Source organism: Anthonomus grandis, chromosome 8 (genome assembly GCF_022605725.1).
Source record: "Anthonomus grandis grandis chromosome 8, icAntGran1.3, whole genome shotgun sequence".
Taxonomy (NCBI): domain Eukaryota; kingdom Metazoa; phylum Arthropoda; class Insecta; order Coleoptera; family Curculionidae; genus Anthonomus; species Anthonomus grandis.
Window position 1 is genome coordinate 21,923,179 of NC_065553.1, and position 22,617 is coordinate 21,945,795.

General features: G+C 33.9%; 2 long non-coding RNA genes across 3 annotated transcripts; one reads left to right on the forward strand and one right to left on the reverse strand.

The window, feature by feature from the left end:
- Window positions 1–1,861: 1,861 nt before the first annotated feature.
- Window positions 1,862–22,434, reverse strand: LOC126739291 (uncharacterized). 2 transcript variants are annotated; one of them, XR_007661589.1, is made up of 2 exons: window positions 21,767–22,434; window positions 1,862–2,177 (listed from the first exon to the last, which is right to left on the reverse strand). It is a non-coding gene; the product is annotated as an uncharacterized LOC126739291 (long non-coding RNA). The 2 variants fall into 2 exon arrangements; XR_007661590.1 differs by lacking the exon at window positions 21,767–22,434 and adding an exon at window positions 5,984–6,280.
- On the forward strand, window positions 16,467–19,089 carry LOC126739292 (uncharacterized). The gene is made up of 2 exons (XR_007661591.1): window positions 16,467–16,594; window positions 16,792–19,089. It is a non-coding gene; the product is annotated as an uncharacterized LOC126739292 (long non-coding RNA).
- Window positions 22,435–22,617: the final 183 nt, after the last annotated feature.

Here is a 22,617-nt window from a genome sequence, read left to right on the forward strand (position 1 = left end):
ATCTGGAAACCTCTCATGGTAGAGTTCACTTTTCGATGTTTTTTTGTCCTGACTTCACCAGTCGTCGCTTTGTCTCGCCTGTGGATAGCTCTCTAGATTCACAGGGGATCTCGTACACGCAGTTCTTGGTGACCAGTAAGCATTCTGGCTTGATGTACGTACTAAACCTTATATATGGTTGTCTTCAAAGTGAAGGCAGTTTTGATGTTGAATTTGCTGACTAAATTCTCTTGATTTTTTCCCTTGATGTACAGAATCTTTAAAAATCCTGTTCCTGTGGCTTTTTCCTTGTTATCACTGCTGCTTTCCTAATAGTTTTTTCAACTGATTTAAGATTCCCCTCAACTTTTGACAGGCATATTATTTCTTGGCAAAGACTTATAGTCTAGAGTAAGAGTTAGATTTCCTAATATCGTTGCCCAATTAGCAATTTTTCGACGCGACAACATTGGAAATTGCAACGCAACGTTGCATTGTTACGTTGTCTTAACCGTAGAGACAACCCCTTTTTACACCAATTTGAAAGAGATTTTTTTGGTTGTCTCAACGTTACGCAGTGACTACTCGTTAACTTTCTAAACGCTTTTGCAATGTTTTTAGAGTTACTGATTTTTAGACGGATGGACGCCATAACAACAGAAAAATTAATTACTTTTTTAACAATAATCTAATAGATAACTCCAATAGGCAGCTACTCCAAAAATGCAACCTTTTTAATCCATTTTTTGAACAGTCCTTATTAATATCTGTTTTGTATGTAGTTTAATATAGTGAGTTATACGGGTAAAATAACCGTTTTGAAAGATTTATAAGCACTTAATTTATAAACCGAACATAGTTTACTGTAAAAGGATATTATTTTAGCCCTTAATAACACGCGCGCCCTGAATTTATAGCGGATTTCGAAAAAAAAAATTATAAGTAAAAAACTTTTTCACTGCTGTCTTCCGCCACTTCCCTTGATTCTATATAATCCATATCAACTTCAGGTAAGCTAGTTGTAGGCTTTTTGCTTCCATTGCAAGTTATTTTTTTGCGTCTGTAGTAAGTTGCAGAATATTTAAAAGTCCTTATACTCATCATTTTTTAAAGCAAAACGAAAATAATAAATCCCAATACTTCCAAGAAAAAAATGAATTATAAAAATATAGATTAAGTAGGTTATGTTGAATCGAATATTTTTTCTTCCTTTTATTCCCTCTACCTTTGTTCTTCATCTTCTTCCTAAAACTCTTAACATGTCAAAAAGCTCCCTCTACAGCGAAAAATGCTCAACACAGTCGATCAGGCAATGTAATATCCGTTCGCTAACGATAAGGAAACGTTTTTACTGGGTTTTTGATTCGAAAAATTGTACACGTCTGCACGTCGATGTTTTAAACTACTTCTACAATCTATAGTAAAAAAATACGTTGTACAAACAGCAGTGTTTTAAAACAGTTGCGATACAGGTGTAGTACGTCGAAGTTTAGTCGAAAATAAACGTCGTTGCAAAACCAACTAAATTTTGCACTGAAAACAACGTTACAACTAGTGAAAATAAGAGTAATCTCAACTTAGGTGACTGCAAATTGTTACTTGGGTGTACACCATCATTTGCCAGTTGTGCCTTCCTCCCAGGATGGTATCCAAATTGGGGTCGCAGCAGCTCTTCTTCTTCATTTTGTTCTTACGACCAAATCGGTAATAAACTTTTCGAAAAGTCTTTTAATGTATGACTCGTTAAAAAAAATAAAAAGTTGCAATTCTTGCAGTCCTTTAGAAAAACCTCGACATTTGTCATTGTCGTCATTTTCATAAGTTGCATGGCAGATATGAAGGGTCAGGGGAAAAAAGCAGGTAAGTCAATTGTTCACGAAACTGAGAAAAACACAATTTAATGTTAAAAACGGTACAAAATCAGTATGAGAGCTTATCAAAAGACTGTTTATAAAAATAATTACAGTATTATGTTCTAAGAAAGTAAAAAGCGAGTTTCCATGATGTCGGTTGTATCCAGATTGATCCAGACCTGAAAAAAAGCCACATCAATGTAAGGTGATTGTAATAAATTATATTTTAACTTGCATTAAATTAGTCATGGGGTAGATTGAGAAAGAACTTGACAGCAGAGGGGCTACAAAACTTCATAAAACTTTGCAAATCGTTGAATTTGGCTCTGGAAATTGGCAGGAGGCCTAAAAAATAAGATTTTGTTAAAACTAAGTAATATTTATTTATCTAGCTAGTTTGAAAAGTAATATTTTTCCACGCGATGCTTGTAAAAAAATATAATATTTAATAGAACATACCATTGTAACAAAACAAAGGTAAAAACACAAAGTCATGGTCTCATCAAATTCATATAATTTTTTAAATGCTACACGTGTTTCGCTCCTATCGGAGCATCATCAGGCCTAGACCTATACAGATCACATTATAACTGTTGTTATTCATACCACTGTAAGCTGGAGAGGGAAGCTCAAACAACCTCTTTGGCAAAGATTGACTATGCCGCGGTGCTCTAGTAATGCTTGTCAGCATTTCTTCAAAGTACGTCGTGCGATATTGTAACAAACGGCTATGGCTAGAAGAAGCTTGTATGACTTTGATAGGCTGCGTTTTAAAAGGGCACTTAGCGGCAAACTTTAATAGCAACATTGTCTTCCAATCCAATACAATTCTTTTAGTAACACTGACCACAGTAAAAGGGGATGGTTTCGATCGTGATAATTTCACCATTTCTTCGAAATCTTTTGGTATTTTCATTGATGCTTTTATGTTCCATAGACCAACATTTTCATCGCTCTCCAAGTATGAGTGTCCACGTATAGGAAATGTAATTTTAATGTCTGTGAGGCCATGGATGCGATTGTTCGTTAAGTAATGAATGAATCTAAATATCGTGTAGTTTTTGTTCTGCCCTCCTGTAGAATCACAGAAAATCAATTTCAATTCCTGAACTTCGTCATCCAAATAGTTCATAATAAAATGAAAAAGAAATGAGGCCACTTCGTTCGGATCCTTTTTTGGCAACACCAGCTGCAAGAACGTAGACATTGAAGGAGTACATAAAAAGTTGACGTTTATAATATACATCGTTGGTAGCTATCTACGGCGGGGAGATATTTTTAGCGAAATCTATGCAAATAGCTTCTTTCTTTTTATTTTTTCTTGCCTGGATTTTGGCTTTCTTCTTATGGTTGTAAAAACATTCCGCCCTCTTCTTATGAAGAATATTGTTTGTTGTTAGCTGTTGAATTTGTTGTTTATCAGTTTCCGCAGATAAAGCTTTAACTTCTGCTGTATATTCATCACAAGTGGCACAAGTGTCCGTGCGAGGATACCCAAAAGAAATATTAAATTTCGTGTTAAAAATCATCCGGTAAGTATCGTAAGATACCACTGCTGCAGGGTGTAATTCTTTGAATAGTTTACACATTTTCTTTATGTTTAGACTTTCTGGCAAATAAGATTTACCTGAATCTTTAAGGCTATAATGACTCTGGCGACTTTTAAAACTTTTGATATGGTTCTCAACCAGAGCTGCAGTGACCCTATTTAGCTGTCTGTGCTCCTTAGAATGCTTACCCCTTCTATCCATTGATTTTAAACTTTTCTGCACATAGTAAATCTTATTTTTGCTAATGCCATGTAATGAGCAAAATGCCTTTGCACATACAGCAATATCAACCCTATTTCCTGCCTCGTCGGTGACTCAAACTCTATATGAAAAACTAGCATCACGCAACTTCGCCTCCTCTTCTTCCTTTCGAGGTCGTCTCTGTGCCATGTGTCCTACAGTAACTAGCCCAGCCAGGTACATATTTTGTTCATCGTGGGATTGTAAGTGGTTAAAGTAGCGTAATATCTCTTTTCTGTTATGTTCAGAGATTGAATCATAACACTTAAGTCTTTTGCAATGGCAAGGGGGACCAGCTTCATGTGTCGCAAGTCTTAATTTTTTATTCACATCAGACATCCGACCAGTTTTCTTCCTTTTTTTGGCTCACTATGAAGTTTATCACTTTCGTCCGAGCTTGACATTACGGTATAGTCGCAAACACAAAGCTAAACAGATGATACAAAACTAACTAAACAATAGTAACGAAAAACAATCTAACGGCTTTAAACGCTGTTGACACACTAATAATGCGGCAGCAGGAACCGTGCCAGCTGGCAATGGCGGCGGCGGCGTTTCGTAATAATTACTAACTTGCCTAGTTTTTTCCTCTTTTCGCTTGACTTACTTGCTTTTTTTCCTTTATAGTAAAACTTTGAAGCCATATATCGGCCGACTAGCATGCTTTTTATCCAGTTTAAGTATTTCTAAAGATACTTACACTAATTCTGAACTGAATGCTCCCAATATCTTAATATATCAAAAAAATTGACTTACCTGCTTTTTTCTCCTAATCCTTCATATAAAAAAAAAGTTGCTCATCTGTAAATACTTTAAGCATCATCCCCCATGTAAAGTTTTATTGTAAAAAGTTTTACTCTTCAAGTACCACCCACGTATATTTTTCAATTTCAACTTGTTTTCGTGGTAGCAAAAAGAAAAAAAAACTCTAAAAAGGGGTTTGTTGTGTGTTGTGTATATATCTTTGGCACGTCCAAAGGCGGCCATAAAGCGGGTCCAGGAGCGGAATTAAAGAAAGAAAGGCCCGGCTCACAGTCGTCCCGGCGAGCCTATAAACTCGGTCTCGTAAATTTGATGCCCCCTGCCAGAGCAAGACTATCTACTCGAATATTGATGTAACTACTGTGCTATATCACCCCGAGAAGGTATTATAAACTATGGTTAAACTGGAGCTAAAATACTATATCTTGGGCGAGAGATGTTTTTTTTTTTTGTTTTCTTGATTCTCCGGAAACATATTGTTCTGAGAACATATTTTATATGAATTTCGTTAGAGTTTAACAAGAATAGATACAAAAATTGCCATATTAGAGAGTGATTTAATAATATATAATTGGTTGCTTCGAAATGCAATGCAGCATGGCTGCGCCAGTAATTGCAGCTCTGGAACAGCTGCGAAAGGGCCAGCTTAAGTTAGCTTTCTAGCTTACCTATGATGTGCCTGATATGAGACAAAGCTAGGCTAGAATTTGGATTTAGAAATCTGTGCTTAGCAATTATTGTTGCACTATACCAGTAAAAATAAGCTGTTACAGTTGTGTAAAATATAAGCTCTTACCAAGGTCCAAGAACTCTAAAGTTTATAGAGTTATATAGAACATTGCACATTGAGATTTGAAAGGTTTTAAGGCAATACATTCTTTTAAATATCTAGGAGTGCTATTACAGTTTTAACTAGTTAATTAATGATTTTTCAATATTTTATCATAATTGTGGAGGCATAAAAACAAAATTAAAGAACTTAAATGATGAATAAAAGTAATTTAAAGACTATATACTATGGGTTATTTGAGTCTATTCTTCAATATAGCATAATAATATGGGGAAGCAGTTATGAAACTGCATTAAGTAGCGCGGAAAAAGCACAGAAATGGTGTATAAAAATGTACGCAACGGATTTATTATTTCAAGAGTTTAGTGTTCTTAGGGTAAAGCAACTTTATGCAACCAGACTCTTGTACTATGTTTCAAATAACCCTCGAAAAATAAAATTGCTTAACAAGGAGATTTACCAAACTAGACAAATAAAACAGATACTTAGTACTTGAAATACCAAAAAAATCTAATAGTCTCTCAGAAGTGAATTTCTTATATGGCACCTAAAATATTTAATCTGCTTTCTACCGATGTAAAGAAAATAATGCACGTGTCATATTATCTTAGTCGTTTTATGTTCATTGAAGATTTTACGTTGCTCTTTAATAAGTACTATTTTAATTGTGTACATATGTTCTTCTTGTAGTTATTTTACTTATACTTGTTATAGTTTAGTTCTTGTCAATTTTATAATTTTATATTTTTAAAATCGATTAATTAATTAATGGTTAATTAATGGAATTACTTAAGTAAGATAAAACTTACATAGCACTAATTATTAGAGCAAGACTGAAGGACGAAGAAACGCTACGCGCTGGCGCACTAGTTGCCCTAATAGATGTCTTCTTTTCCATAGTTAAGCAATGTCGCAAGACTGTAAATGAGCTCTAACTGTTTATTCATTTAATAATTTTTTTACTTACTCGTATTTTCAGCAATTATTGAATAAACTATTTTTGAATTTTGAATTGAATTAAATGTCATTTACTGCTTAATGACTTTGACTTTGTTGCCCTATCGGAGACATAAACTCTGCATTAAATGAATTAATGCAGAGTTTAGCTTTAAAAACAGACTTATTTTTAGAAAGGATAGAAGTAAAATGATAACAGATAAATCTCAGGGGAGTTTGCAATTAAAGACAGCTTCATTGTTATAAATTAAAATTTTTGACGCTGATCAGGAAACATTCTGTATAGTTCTGTAAGCTCTAAGTTCGGTAGCGACTGCTTGAATACGCTTGTGTCATTTATTTCTTTTAACAATTTATTCCAGATAAACCAAATCAGAAACAGTAACCCTGGATCTTGTTATTGCATCTTTTGATAATGTTAGGGTTGATGGCGTTGAGAATTATTTAGTTCCGATTGATTCTTACCATGTGTGTTTAGGTGTTTTCCTTAAAGGTAAAGAACTTCCTAAGCATTTCATGATTACTTTACTTTGAAAGATAATTACCAAATTTAACTTTAAGTAAGCTAACTTTTTGCTGATGACGGTTGTTTCTATTCTACTCTTAATGAAATTTTTTATAAATCAGTACCTAAGTGACGTCAAACACCTAGAAAATACCCAGTTTGGTTTACCATTGAAATTATGAATCATATTAAGCTTAAGTATAACCTTTGACTTAAATCAACAAAATCGAGATCCTTCTACTAGAGATCCAGATAGCGTCTCACAAGAGATTTTGTTAAAATTAAACACAAGGCTGACTGCACCCACTACTTAAGACACATGAAATCTAGATTACAACAAATCCTAAAATCATTCACAAATCCAGAAATTGCAGACGGGTTCTTAAAATTTTTAAGTCCTTGCATATTAGTGATAACGATTTAACTTGCTTGTCATTTAAACCCATGTAATTTTTTTGTGTTCGGCTTATCCACTTTAAATATTATTCTCAGAACTTACATTTATACAAATAGGTGGAAAATTACCAAAATAATTCTTATATATTCTTATAATATACCGGTATAAATCGGACTCGCCCAATTACTATTATGAGTCTGTTTAATAAAATATCTGGTCGCATTACATGTCAACATGGATTCTTGCCAAAAAAATCAACTTTTACAAACCTTACCTCATTCTGTCAGTATTTCCATGAAGCTATCAATAAAATATCCCAGATTGATGTTATCTCTACAGATATGGAGAAAACATTTGATAGAGTGAGATACTATAGAATTTTAAAATCTTTGTCAGACTTGCCTTTTCGTATACATGTCTTCAAATATTATATCAAAGCACTTGCTGAAAAATCTATTTAATTAAGACTGTACCTTGATTGAATTTGGTATTTGGTTAAGAAACTCCGATAAACCCACTGAAGACAAAGCTACAGACGTATGCGCTACACCTCCATCTCTAGAAAATGGTTTATTAAATCAGATTTCAACGGATTGCTTATTATGCGATGAAGAAGAGCAGGACACGATGGTCATATAACCTCTCATTTAACCTCATAGAAAACTAAAGTGAGTTAAAACAAATATCCAATATGATGGTAAAGAGATTAGATTGACTTGGCATGTGGAAGAAGGAGCTATACCTTACAGCTATGATACCGTATTTATTTATAAAGAAGATGGGGCTAATGAAGTTTTAATTGAATCTTTTCTATTTAAGTGTAACATGATGGCGCCTAGCAGTTAGCAAACCTCGCTATAGATTCGTATCTAATAGTTTGGATGATGTTTCGCTTATCCTCGGTTTCTCTGATATGGTGCCTTTAGTGCAGAACCCTGTTATAACTCAAAACAGCTTTATAGACAAGTACTAAAAGTAACTTTGATACAAGCTAATTTCTCAAGGGCAGGCAGACTATGATTTAAATGTAGTAATCTTGGATAGAGTACTCTGATATCTGAAAAAAATTACCTTGCAATCGACCGAAGTATACATTTGTAGACTTGACTAGTGGTAGTAAATCCAAATGCTTGACAGTTTTTGAGAAAAAAAATCCCAAACTTACTGTGTCAGATGTTGGTGTTGTCACATTTTCCAAATTCTGTTATATGATAATAGTTTGTATATGGGGCTTAAGGAAAATACTTCTAAAGCCAAAATTGCAGACTTATCAGTATTTTTTGCCCCCGGAGTGCGAAGAGAAAGTGCAACACAATCGATATGTCAAATTACCAGCTGCGACAAAGTTAAAATAGTAATCCCATAATTTTTAGGTACACTTTAAATGGTGAACAGCTTTAAATAGTGCCCCAGCAGAAGAATGTAGGGTAGGAGTATTTTTTGACCCTGCTCTTTTAATTTCTAAAAACATTTTATCTAAAGTAGGAAATGCTCTAAAAGTTAATGGACTTATGACTAGAACCACCAAGGAGCTAAGTGTTGAAGTGAGTCTTCATATTTTTGATAGTTTAGTGTTACCAATCTTGGAGTATGGTTCCTTTATTTGGTACCAGTTCAGTTTTTGGATAGCATTGGTTGAAGGGATTCAAAGAAGGTTTTTGAGGTGGATGTATTTTAGGAAATTTGGTATATATCCCAAGAGAGGCTGTGATACGTATTATTTGCTAAGAATTTTCGATAAACTATCTCTGAGTACAAGAAGAATTAAAATATTTTTATACACCTTTTTGGAAATACTAAAAAAGAACATATAGATAATCCTGAGATTTTTAGACAGTGAAAATCCTCCATCTAAAAGTATTTTATCTGACTTATCCACAAACCAACCTTTACAAAAGTTCAATTATTTATAAACTTTGTGAATATTTTCACCTGTATGCTTCCGATATTGACATCAGTTTAAGAAAATATTACTAAACAGAACTGAACTGAATAGTAATATGTTAGGTATTTATTATCGTATTTTATTGGTGTAAGTAATTTCTGCGTTATTATATGTATTGTGTTTTTTTATAGTTCTTTTACTAATACACGTAACAAATAAATATTAATATCACTGGACATATAGCATATCAAAACCTTTGATTTAAAAAAAATCTATTTTACGGGGGTTAGTGAGAATTATACAGTCAAATTCAATTAGAAATTGATGATTTACTGTTTCATAATTTATCGAAGTTTGTTTGGACTACACATATTCATGCTAAGAGACCAAAATTAAAACATCAACGGAAATCAATCCCAATATGTGTAATAATTTTTTTATTATAATAAACAAAATTTAAATTTAAACGTTAACAATTAAATAAAAGCACCAAGGGACAGTTAAAAAATAAAAAAAGAAAATTCATTTAATTTGAGTATACAGAAAGAAAAAGAAACTATAGTAAAGTTTTTAAAGAGCTACTAGACGTCGAGTTATTTCTCCTTGTCCTTTTTTTTGTCGAGATTCTTTGACTTATGGAAATAAGAATCTCTTTCTCTTTCTTTGTGGATTTTTGTTAGTCTTTAGTGGGCTTACCTGAGTCGGTGTACAGTATATTAATTTGGCGATTTGATTATTTACAGATGACTATTTTTTGTTGAATGTTTTTTTTTTATTATTTGGTATTGGAGGTTGCGCCGTTGTTTGTTGCGGAATTAAGCAACTTTTTATTAACAAAAAAACCAAAGGAGATTCATTTGTTTCGCTCAAATATTTTACACTAAATTCTTCACCATTAACTACAAGGATTTTTTGATAATTTTTATAAAATATTCGAAATTTCAATCAAAGCAAACCAATAAATCACAAGATCTTTTTTTTATTTAATTTAATTTTTTAAGATTGTGCATATTCACCTTTCTGACCATGTCATTTTAACGTCAAAAAATAATCTACCTCTTCCTGTAAGTCACGTCAAAACATTCTATTTAAAAAGTGGACCGTGACTATACCTTGACCTAAAAATTTAAAGTCTTGGCATCCGCCAATTAAAAAAGTTTCATCAGTCACTGTAACGTCAAAAAATAATTAAGCTTTAACCTGTAAGCCATGTCAAAATTTGTAGTTAAAAATGACAGTTTCGCCACTTTGGACATTTTATCTGTCACTATAAGCCACGTCCAAAGTTTTAAAAAATGACTAAAATGATTACTTTGAACTATAAATAGGACAGTTTCGACTACTTTGAAAGTGACGTACTGACACGCCATCATGGAAAAATAATTGAACCGATGTCGGGAGAACCTTATGTCCGAATTTGAGTTCCAAGAAAATTACAACCATGACGTATGCAAACAGCCTAATTCTCTATCATCCTGTCATTAAAATAATGAAGAACTTAGAAGACGATGGAGGCAGGACTGGGGAAAAATCTATCCTTCTCTCTCCCCCTGATTTTTCTGTTGTTTACAAAAATCTGCGATATATCTGAAATTTCTTTATAGACGAAGTTAACCAACTTCAGACCATATTTATAAAGAATATTCTTCTTAATATTATCTTTTTTGTTTCACGAAAATATTTCAATTATTTTTAGATTTTGGACTTTGAAGTGAGTGGTCACTTTGAAGATCAAATTTACTTTTCGGAAAAAAATCTGCCTAAAAGCTGAAATATTTCAAAAATTTCTGTTTGTATAAAATAGAATGAAAACAACATCTGTTAAGAACATTCCTATAAATACTATGCTTTTTGTTTGACACAAATATTTTGAGTAGTTATTTAGCTTTTGATACTTTTTAAAATTGAAGATTTTGGCGTGAAAACGAAAGATATAGTTGGGAATCATCCGCATATTGCTGTAATGTTGAGTGTTTTACACAAGATATCATGTCAGCAACATACAAAGAAAAGAGCAATGGACCCAAAATGGAACCTTGCGGGACACCCGTAGATCCAGTGTGGTAACTTGATTTTTCAGTGCAAAATTCCTTATTAAGAACTACGCATTGAGCTCTGCCAGCTAAATAAGACCTAAAGAAAGTTACTACATCACCAGAAAATCCAAAAGAATAAAGTTTTGCTAATGGCATTTCGTGACTTATAGTACCGAAGGCTCTACTAAAATCTAACTACCCAAGATGTGTTAATTCTTTTTTTTTATTCATTTTTTCTGATTTCATTAAGAAGGTTAACCAAACTGGTAGAAGTACTAAAATTTTTTCTAAAACCTGACTGGGATTCAGGAATTAAAGAATGTGATTTAATATATGCCCAAATTTGTTGGTGAATAAATTTTTCCAAGATTTTGGGTACTAACGGCAATATACTTATAGGACTGAGATCTTTAAATTCCTTTGGATTACTGATCTTTGCTAAGGGTTTTATAATTCTCTTTTTCCAGATTGTAGAATAAAAATTTCGTAAAATGCAACTGTTCATAATATTAAGTAATGGCTTTAAACAAAAAAGACATACAGAGATGTAAATATTTTAAAGAAAAAGCGTCTTCACCAATTGCATTAGAGTGAATGGTTTTTACAATTTTAAGTAGAGTTGACTGATTCATTAGAGTAAATTTTAATTCAGATTTGATCTTATCATGTTTATGTGATTTATAAAATTGTATTTTCTCATTATATGTTGTATTAGCTGTGTTACTCAAATTTGTAAAATAGTTATAAATCATAAATAGTTAAATATCAGAATACTTGTTACGGCCGAGATTTAACTAATTTACGTCTCTCCAGAAGTCTGCTGTGTTTTTAAGACAGTAAATTAAGTAATTTTTTCCTTAGCAATGGCATGTTTTGTGTGCTTTCTTATTTGTCTGTAATATTGCAAGCGTGCGCCAGTCCTTTATTCTAAATATTTACGGTGGACTTTATTCCTTTCCTTCAAGAGCAGTTTGATATTATTGGTAATACACGACGTAAATGGCTTATTTCGTATATTTGTAATTAAAAGAGGATGCGCATACGCATGCCTGTTTTTTAAATACACTAAATTTTTATTGAAAGTCTTAATTTTCTTATTTATATCAGGTGTGTAATAAATTTGATCCCAATTTAATTGACTTGCATCCAAATATAACTGATTTAAATCTATATTTTTGTAATTTCTATATTGAATTCTTTTAATGCTATTATTATTCATAGGAAAATCTAATACTGAAAATACGATATTATGGTCAGTTATATTTTCTGATATATTTATAGAGCCCGATTTTTTTATTATGGAAATTCGATTAGTTACTATTAGATCAATAAGACTTAAAGTGTTTGTGGTAAAATTATGTCGTGTAGACTCAGTAATGACTTGCTTTAAATTAAAAATATCTAGTAACTGTTGAAGAGTGATTTTTCCTGTATTTTGCCTTAAAAAATCAATATTGAAATCTCCCACACATATTACCTGGTCTTAGAAAGGAATAGTTAAACCAAATATTTGCTCCATCCAATCAATAAAATGATTAATATTAGAGGATGGTGGAGGATAAATAGTGATGAACAAAATTGACTTTTTGTTCATGTTAAATTTAATACTAGCATACTCAAATTCATTCGATACAATGCTAAAATCAATAGCTTCAAATTTAATTGTACTTTTTATATAGATTCCCATACCACCCCCTCTTCCAGCCTTCGATCTCGCCTGACAAACCCGTAACCTGGTATTCTGAAAGAATTTTCGTCATCATTTGATGTTGATCTTGTTTCTGATAGCCCCAGAACATCGTAGTTATAATCAAGAATATAATTAACAAATTCGTCACTTTTCACTGAGCGGATGTTACAGTGTGCCACAATAAAATATCCTGCAACCCTCCGATATTTGTGAATAATCAATTAATTCTGTTGGTTTATCCGTTCGCCACGTGAAATAATTATCCCTATTACCCCAAAAAATCCACCCGACCCCACGCACGTCCACCCAATCTAACATTTCACCTATAAGGCCAAAATTCAATTCTAACAAAATTGGGGTACACTTCATAACACACTCTCTACGACTCCTCAAACAACGTAAAAGTGCTGAGAAAAAAAATCATTGTGTAGAAAAAAAAACAGTGTTACGTGAATCGGTGGGTCAGCCCAATTAAAAAATGTATATAATAGTACATACATAAATAATAAATTTGATAAATCATCTTAACGCAAACACCTTCCTATACATTAGACGATTTATACTGTTGTATTATAATATTTTCAAAAAAAAATTGTAAATCATATAAAACAATCCGATACATAAATATATGTAATATTAATTTTGTCATTGATTTACAAAAGAGAGCCAAAAACAATTTTTAAAAAATCAAGTTTGAACCACTACTGTTGTCCGCTTAAAACTGAGAAAAACGTACAAAAGGAAATACATATTCATAAATATGTATATATTATAAACGTTGATCAAAGCATCACACAAGACGTATAAATCAAACTTACTTTTCGGAAACACCTACCTAAAAGCTGAAATATTTTTAAAACTTCTGTTTGTCTGAAGTTGGACTTAGGACAAGATTTGTTAAGAACATTCTTATGAATACGATGCTTTTTGTTCGATACATATATTCTCAGTAGTTATTTAGATTTTGAACTTTAAAATAAATGGTCAGTTTGAAGATCAAACTTACTTTTCGGAAACAGGTGCCTAAAACAGACAACATTTGTTAAGAACATTTTTGTAAACAGTATGCTTCTTGTTTAATACACGTATTCTCAATAGTTACTTAGATTTCGAACTTTAAAATATGAGTGGTCACTTTGAAGATGAAACCTATTTTTCAGAAACACCTACCCAAAAGCCTAAAAGTTCCGGTATTTCAGAAAATTCCTTATGGATTAAGTTAGGACTTCAGACCATATTATTTAGATTATAAAATTTGGGCGTGGCCATGGATAGAGTCGTTCAAGAGTCCGTTTAAGTATTACCAAGACGGCTGTATCTAATCTGCATATATTTCAATAAAAATTATTCAAATTTCCAACGAAACATATTATCCCGAATATTTTCCATTAAAAAAATAAATAAATATACTTTTGAAACGAACGTAACAAGGGTCCCTTCAAACCCTTCCCCATTTCCATTCTCAAAGGGCGTTCGTATAGTTCCTGCTGCCGAAGAAACGCTCCCGCACACCGTTCCGCCGGCTCACAGCACGAAAATTGCGAATTTGTACCAATCTGTGCTTAGAGTGGAGCGATTGTAGTTACGTCATTGTTAGAACCCGCCCCATCTATTATTCATGAAGGGCGCTACGGGGGGATGGTGAGGGGACAAGGGGGCCAAAGTGAAAAGGGGGGCGCTGTGCGCTCTGCAAGGGCCCGACGACTGATTTAGGTCCTCGAACGCGAGTGCGTCGGGCTCCCAAAACATCCGGATTTATGTACCCCCGACTCCCTTTCTCTATTGAGAACTGTTTTTATTTTATTTGTTTTTCATGCGTATTGTTAAGGACTCTTTATTGCCGTTTAATCAAGGTTACATTACGATTTATATTTTGCTTTAGGTCATCAGAGAGTTATTAGGTCAAACTAAGAGTTCTACAGCAGAAAGCATAAGAATAAAAGTTGGAAACTAAGCAATTACCTAGCACACAAAAATTATTTAAATATTAAATTATCTAAATAACAAGTTCAATATTACAAATTTATTTGTTAGCTTCTGTAGCAGATAGTGATGTATTAAAAGTAGTTTATAATCTAAAATCATTTGTGGAGAAAAACGTAAGCATGAAACATTCCATTCGCTTGGAAGTCATGCCACAGTTTTTCAGACAGAAATATTTGCGATACTAGAATGTGCTAGGGAAAACATTAGGAGAGCATACACTAATAAGCAGATAGCCAAACCGCCCTAAGGGCCTTATCGAACCATGGGGTCACATCAAAGCCGGTTTAGGAATGCCTCATGGAACTGAAAACCTTAGGAGTCCGCAACTCAGTTAGGCTTATATGGGTTCCGGGACATACAGGTATTCCAGGAAATGCAAAACTTGATGAACTTGCAAGAAAAGGCTCTACGGCACCTTACATCGGACCAGAACCTGCACTGGGAGTGCCAAGAAGCACACTCAGCAGTGAGATCAGAAACTGGGTGAAAAGAAAACATCAAGATCAATGGATAGAAATGAGTCAGCTGAAGAGAAAAAAAATATTTTTTGAACTTTAAAATAGACAAAAAAATTAGTAGAGACCTCCTTACATTTGGCAGGAACAAACTCAGAACACTTATAGGTATCAGAACGGGTCACATTGCCGTTAAAGAACACCTGAACAGAACTAAAGTGTATAATGGAGCAAAAAGCAACAAATATTTGGAAGAGACACACTGGACCCAGAAGCATTAGGTAACCACGGCAGCAAAAGACCTGTACCGGCTGGTACAAGGCAGCGAGGTGCTATGCTGGGTAATAAGTCTTTAAGCTGAGGTATATTCGGGCATAATGAACGAACACGAAGAGGAAAGAAAAAAAATCACATGCAATTGGCCAAGACAAATTAAATTTAAATCTAATTTTATACTGTTGTCCATTTTTAATTCCTCAGATTAGACATCTTGTAAACTTTTGCTTTAAATCAGGTACATTTCCAGAATCATGAAAGCAAGTTAGTCCATTGTGCTAATGTAGCAACCCTAAGGAATTTAACGACCTTCGATCAATCTCAATCATTCCTTGCTTATCAAAGATTTTAGAAAAAGTAATGGAGACACTTTTGTAAATTCTAACAATAGTTAACCCATTGAACAATCCAGTTTTAGACAGGGGCATAATCGTGAGACAGTTCTTGCTGAGGTCACTGATTCAAAATTTACACTGATTCAATACTTAAATCATTAGATTTGAATAATGCATCTGTTCTTATTATGCTAGACTACTCCAAACCATTTGACGCTTTAAACCATGAACTGTTGTAGGCAGTACTGAAGTATATTGGGATGTCTTACATGGTATTAAGGCTAATTAAATCATATTTAACAGATAAATTTTAAAGGGTTTGAAATAATAAGTAATGTAAAAAGAACTACCATTGTTCCTCAAGGAAGCATTTTGGGCGCTCTCTTATATTCTACTTACACTTTTAATCTACAAATCTCTTAACTACTGTGATCACCATATGTATGCTGATGATACCCAATTAATTTACAACTTCAACGTTTCTGGTGCTGAGGAGCAAATTTAAAAATAAATGACCTTTAATATTTATAAGAAAAATCGACAAATATGCAGTTAAAACTTAATCCAGCCGCGTCCGTAGCAACTGTCTTTGCCAGTGACATTCACCGCACGAATATAGGGGAGACCGGGGTTGGTTGTTACAGGGGCTGGTTGTTACACTTAGTTTAAATCGCGCGCCAACATCGATGCAGCGCCATCACATCAATTGTCAATTCGTTGTGCGCCGGTAAACCGACCAGTGTAGTTCTGCTGTTCCATTGCTCATATTTATTCGATAAATGCAGTGTATGTGTTTTCTAACCTTAAAAGCAATTATTAGTTTACCGCGAATTTAGTTTATCATGTTTCCTGTGTAAGTGGAATAGATTTGCTATATCGTAAGGAAATACATCTAAATGTAAGTAATATTAATGTCCGGTTATTTCTTCTGATTAATAATAAGGTTAAGTTTGAGATGCTTCGTTTGCTAAAATATAGTATGAACGGGGTTGGTTGTTACATCGTCAACGGGGTAATTTGTTACATAGTAACAACCAACCCCGAATTTGTTTCAACTACAATTCTTTGACGTTTTTATCTTGTTTGCTTATCAAGCGATAATATGAGAAACTTCAAAAGAAAAACCGAAAGGGGACGTATACCGCTAGACACCTTTCGTAGTGCTGCAAAAGAAGTATTGGAAAATAAAAGATCTCTTAGGACGGTTGCTGAACAATATGGTGAAAATTTCATGACCCTGTAGAGATATTGCAAAAAAATTTAAAATAAAGGTAAGTTTACTTTTACAGTTTGTTCAAACACCGTCAGGATGAGATTTTTTTAATTTATAGAGCTAAATGATCTGGATCCTACGGTTGGCTATACAAGGAACCGTCAAATTTTATCTGATGCGATGGAAGCTGAGCTAGAGAAGTACTTAATAGAGTGTTCTAAAATGTATTTTGGTCTGTCAACCAAAGAAGTTCGAAGATTGGGATTTGAATTGGCTATTAAGAATAACGCTGAAGTTCGTCAAGCTTGGCATGAAAACTCAATGGCCTCAGGAGACTGGTTATCTGGATTTCTTAAGCGTCATCCAAAGCTATCTTTGCGGACTCCCGAAGCAACCAGTCTGAGCAGAGCAACGAGCTTCAATCGAGAAAATGTATACAGATTTTTTGATCTATTTGAGGAAGTCATGGATAGGTACAAATTTGAATGCCAAGATATTTACAACGTAGATGAGACGGGGATTACTACGGTCCAAAAACCAGACAGAATAATAGCGAATAAGGGTGTAAAACAAGTGGGGAGTGTGACTTCTGCCGAAAGAGGTGCTTTAGTTACAATAGCCCTGGCTGTAAGTACTAGTGGAAATACAGTTCATCCAATATTTGTTTTCCCTAGAAAAAATTATAAAAGTTATTTTGTTGCAAATGGCCCAAGCGGATGTATTGGAACTGCAAACAAATCAGGCTGGATAATCTAAGAGGACTTCGTCAAATTGAATGATGATCATTAGCATGGTTTTTGTCAGGGTAGATCTACGGTGACTAACCTGTTGACTTACCAGTATGATTTGATTGGTGCTTTTGAGAGGTCTGTACAGGTCGATAGTGTGTACACAGACTTCTCGAAGGCCTTTGATAGGGTTGGTCATGAACATCTGGTTCAGAAGTTTGGGGCTATGGGCCTTGGTAGGACTTTGGTCGAGTTTTGTCACAGTTTTTTGACTGGTCGCACACAGTTGGTCAGGATAAGTAATTATATTTCTAATGGTATTGAAGTATCTTCAGGCGTGCCTCAAGGTTCGCATATTGAACCGGTCTTTTTTAACTTGTTCATAAGAGATTTGAGTGATGTAATTGTTCATTCAAAACATCTTGCTTTTGCTGATGATTTTAAACTGTATAAAGCCATTGAGTCATATCTTGATGCTGAGCTACTTCAATTGGATTTAAATAGTGTTGCTGAGTGGTGTAATAGCAATAGTCTGGAAATAAATGTAAAGAAGTGTGTATGTATTTCGTTTGGTCGTTCTAATAAAATTATTAATTATCAATAAACAATCAACAATAACGAACTCAAGTCAGTTGATACAGTTAAAGATTTAGGTGTTCTTTTTGATACCAAGCTAACTTTTTTGCCGCACATTTTGGATATTATTAACAGGAGTATGCGTAGTCTTGGTTTTATCACTAGAAATAGTGTACATCTTTCACCTTATTGTTTCAAATTACTTTATTACTCTTTGGTACGTTCCTTGCTTAAGTATGCGTCTGTAATTTGGTCCCCTTATTATGATTCTCATATTGAACACCTTGAGGCTGTACAAAGAAGATTCTTAAGATCCCTTGCTTATAGAGCTGAAGTTAATATTTTTCGTAATTATTACATCGACTATAATGCTATCAGTGTCCAATTTAATATCCCCAATCTTGAAGTCAGACGGCATTATTCTGATGCTTTAACGTTTTATAAGATCTTAAATGGCTTATATCATTGTCCTACCATCTTGGAAGCAATTCCTTTTAACACCTGTCAAAGAAGGATTAACTCTTTTATGTTTCGTTTACCCTTTCATTCGGCCAACTATGGGTTTTTTTCTCCACTGATTAGGACTTTGCGTTTCTTTAATGAAAATAGTTTGGATCCATTTTCCGGCGGCTTACGGTCATTCAAATCAAAAATAAATAATCATACACTTTAACCTACGTTCCTTGGATAGTGCTAAGTTTTTAGCCCTGTTGATGACTGTTTTTTCAAAAGTTTTATCTTGGTATATATATATTTTTTTGTAATTCTAGTATTGTATTTATATTGCTATATTGTCTAGTATTTTGTATTATCTATTTTGTTTTTGTAAACTGGCTCTGCCGTATATTGAAATAAATAAATAAATAAATAAATAAATTTCTTGGACATTTCATAAAGCATACAAGGTGTTCAAAAGAACAACCAGTTTTGTTAATCCTAGACAATCAGGACTCACATCTTTCAATTAGAGGAATAGATATTTGTAGGCAAAATGGTGTTATAATTTTATCTCTACCTCCACACTGTTCCCATAAACTTCAGCCCTTAGACAGGTCCGTCTATGGCCCACTGAAGAAATATGTTAATAGTTTGTGCGACTCCTGGTTAAGAAACAATTCCGGCAAAACCATGTCAATCTACGACATACCTGGTATTGTGCGTGATGCTCTACCATTAGCAGCGACGTCAAAGAATATTCAGTCAGGTTTTCTAGTTGCAGGAATATATCCATTGAATAGGCACATCTTTGATGATGATGAATTCCTCTCTAGTTCTGTAACTGATCACCCTGATCCTATCATTATCCAAGAAAATGATAATAATCCTCCCGGAAATGAAGAAACTGTTATAGAGAAGCCAATAAATAATATCAAAACCTCCAGAGATGGCTTAAAAATGCCTGACCCTAAGGAAATTGAAGTTGTTGCCGTTTCAAAATCCCCTACTACTTCAAATATCCCGCCGTCTTTTGCCCCTAATTCCAAACCTAACATCCTCCAAATACCAACTAGAGTTGAGTCGCCGAAGCCTGGTTCTTCACATGATATATCGCCGAAGCCTGGTTATTCGCCAAGGTCTGATTGTCCACAGGATACCAAAAGTAATACGCTCTATTTTAGCCCTTCAGATATACGTCCATTTCCAAAAGCTGGTATTCCAAAAACTAATTTCAGAGGTCGTAAACGGCGCAAAGCCGCTATCCTAACCGATACTCCGAACAAAACAGAACTTGAATTGGAACAAGAAAAACGAAATGCCAGAAAAAAGAAATAAGAGTTAAGAATTATCAGAGTTAAGAAGAATCTTACAGGAAACATAAAAGGAAAACAAATAAAAAAGTGTAAAAAACCTGCTGAAGGCGAATCGAGTGGTGATAAAGATGACCCCTTTTGCTTGGTTTGCTTTGGACTTTATTCAAAATCAAAGCCGGCTGAAGAATGGATCAGATGTACCAAATGTCACCAATGGGCTCATAGTCTCTTTGTAGATGCCGATTTGTTCTTTGTATGTATCAACTGTGACTCAGATGACGATGCTTAATGGTGTAACAACCAACCCGAAGGATATAACAACCAACCCCGTAACGGGTCATATATAATACATTTGTCATTACTTGTTATAACCATTGACTGTTTATTTTGTGTTTGATATCCTATTTATTTTGCATTATTTGTTATACTCTATTTCAGAAGTGTATAGAGCAATAAACTGGGGAATTCCGTTCTGTTTGGCTACATTTCGTGGTAGTTCATAGGTGCAGGTACTTATAATATTTATAAATTTAATTTTCACGGATTTGAAAGAGATTAAATACTAAATAAATACTTTTAATCCTTTTGTATAGGTACCTATCTTTTAACGCTTTGTAACATGCAAAAATGGGGTCAGGTAATATATACAGACTATAAATACTTTTAAATCATATTTTAAACGTTAGTAGTCACTGCTACGCTGTAGTGTAATCACAATATTATTATCCCAATATTTAAAAAATGGAGGTATTCAGTCCAACGAAAAGATGTACTAAAAATTCTCCGCTATCGCTGAGTGAAAAAGTTATTATTTTAAATGTGCATGATTGCATAAAACACGATTACCCTAGTTTTACTGTGCAAGAAATTGTTGAAAAATTTTCTCGAATGAGTGGAATTGGAAAGTCCACGATTTTCAAATTGTTGCGGGAAAGAAAAGTAGCAGGTCAAGTGGAATCTCCCAAGCAAAAGCCAGGACGACCTACAAAAGTCCTTGATGAAAATGCTAAATGTATAATTCGAAGAAAAGTTCACTCTTTTTATTTTAAAAAGGAAATACCCACCCTAGACAAAATTTTAATGGAGCTTGGCCGAGATGACAGTATTCCATTGATAAGTAGAAAACTTTTATGGAAAACTTTAAAAAATATGGATTTTGCCTGGGAAAAGCATAACCGCAAAGCACTTTTACTGGAGAGCGACGAAATTGTTTGTTGGAGACGACAATACTTGAGAAGTATCAAGCAGTACCGCAGGGAGCAAAAGAAAGTTTTTTTATCTTGATGAGACGTGGATTAACGAAGGTTATATAGTCCAAAAAATGTGGCAAGACAAAAATATAACCAGTGCTCGCCAAGCTTTCATAGAAGACCTGTCTACGGGTATTAAAGTACCTTCGGGAAAAGGAAAAAGACTTATAATCACACATATTGGAAGCGAAGAGGGATTTTTAAAAGAAGGTCTGCTAACCTTTGAGTCGACTCGCACAGGAGATTACCATGAAGACATGAACTCAGACGTTTTCGAGGACTATTTTGGTGAAATGATAAAATTTCTTCCGGCTAATTCGGTGGTGGTTATGGATAACGCAAGCTATCATTCACGGCGAATAGAGAAGACGCCAACGTGAAGTTGGAAAAAGCAAGAAATTATCGATTGGCTGACTGCAAAAGGTATTGCGTTTGAAGCAAATTTGATAAAAAAAGAACTGCTGGCAATAGCAAACTTACACAAAACTCGTTTCATGAAATACGCCGTGGAAGATATAGCCGAAAAATATAATATAACTGTACTGTGCTTACCGCCATATCATTGCGAACTAAATCCTATAGAACTGATATGGGCGCACTGTTTGATCAAGCCATTACGGAAGCGACACCAGAGAATTGGCGAAAAGCAGTCCAGCATGTAATTAAGCAAGACGACAAAATGTGGGATCTTGACAACCTCATCGATCAGACAGTCGATCCTTTAATTATAATGTCAAGAGGTGATGACAGTTCGTCAGATGACGAAGAAGACTACAATCTATTATAATTTAAAATTGTTATACACTGTTCAAAAAGTGCCAGATCCAAAAGTGACATTTTCAACTGTTTTACTCTACATATTATGTTCAATAAATTTGTGAAAAAAATATATTATTCCATTTAAACAAAAGTAACTTTCTAAAATAAAATAGCATTTAAGTACATTAATTATAAGGTAAAAAACAAGTCCCAGTTGCACGCCTTTGGCGAACCGTTTTCAATGTTTATCAGAGGGTAACAATGGGCAAAACTCATAAATTGACCCAAAACCGGGTGGCACTAACTGCAATCAACGAAAAGAAAGAATTTTACATTGAAACTAATACCCAACTAAGGTAGTGGCATAAAATATTGGTGGATCACCAGGTACCACTTTTGCATACCTAATGAGGTTTTATTGCTCTACACACTTCTGAAATAGAGTATATATAGTTACAGAAAAGTATAAGCTAAATAAAACTATTATTATAAGATGTTCATAAAGTTTCAATAAAATAAAATTACAAGTATTTTTCTTCAAATTGTAACAACCAACCCCGGTCTCCCCTACTTAATGATTTACACTTTAAAATAGGAACAATTAAAGATTTAACAATTAAAGGAACAATTTCGGTCTAATTACA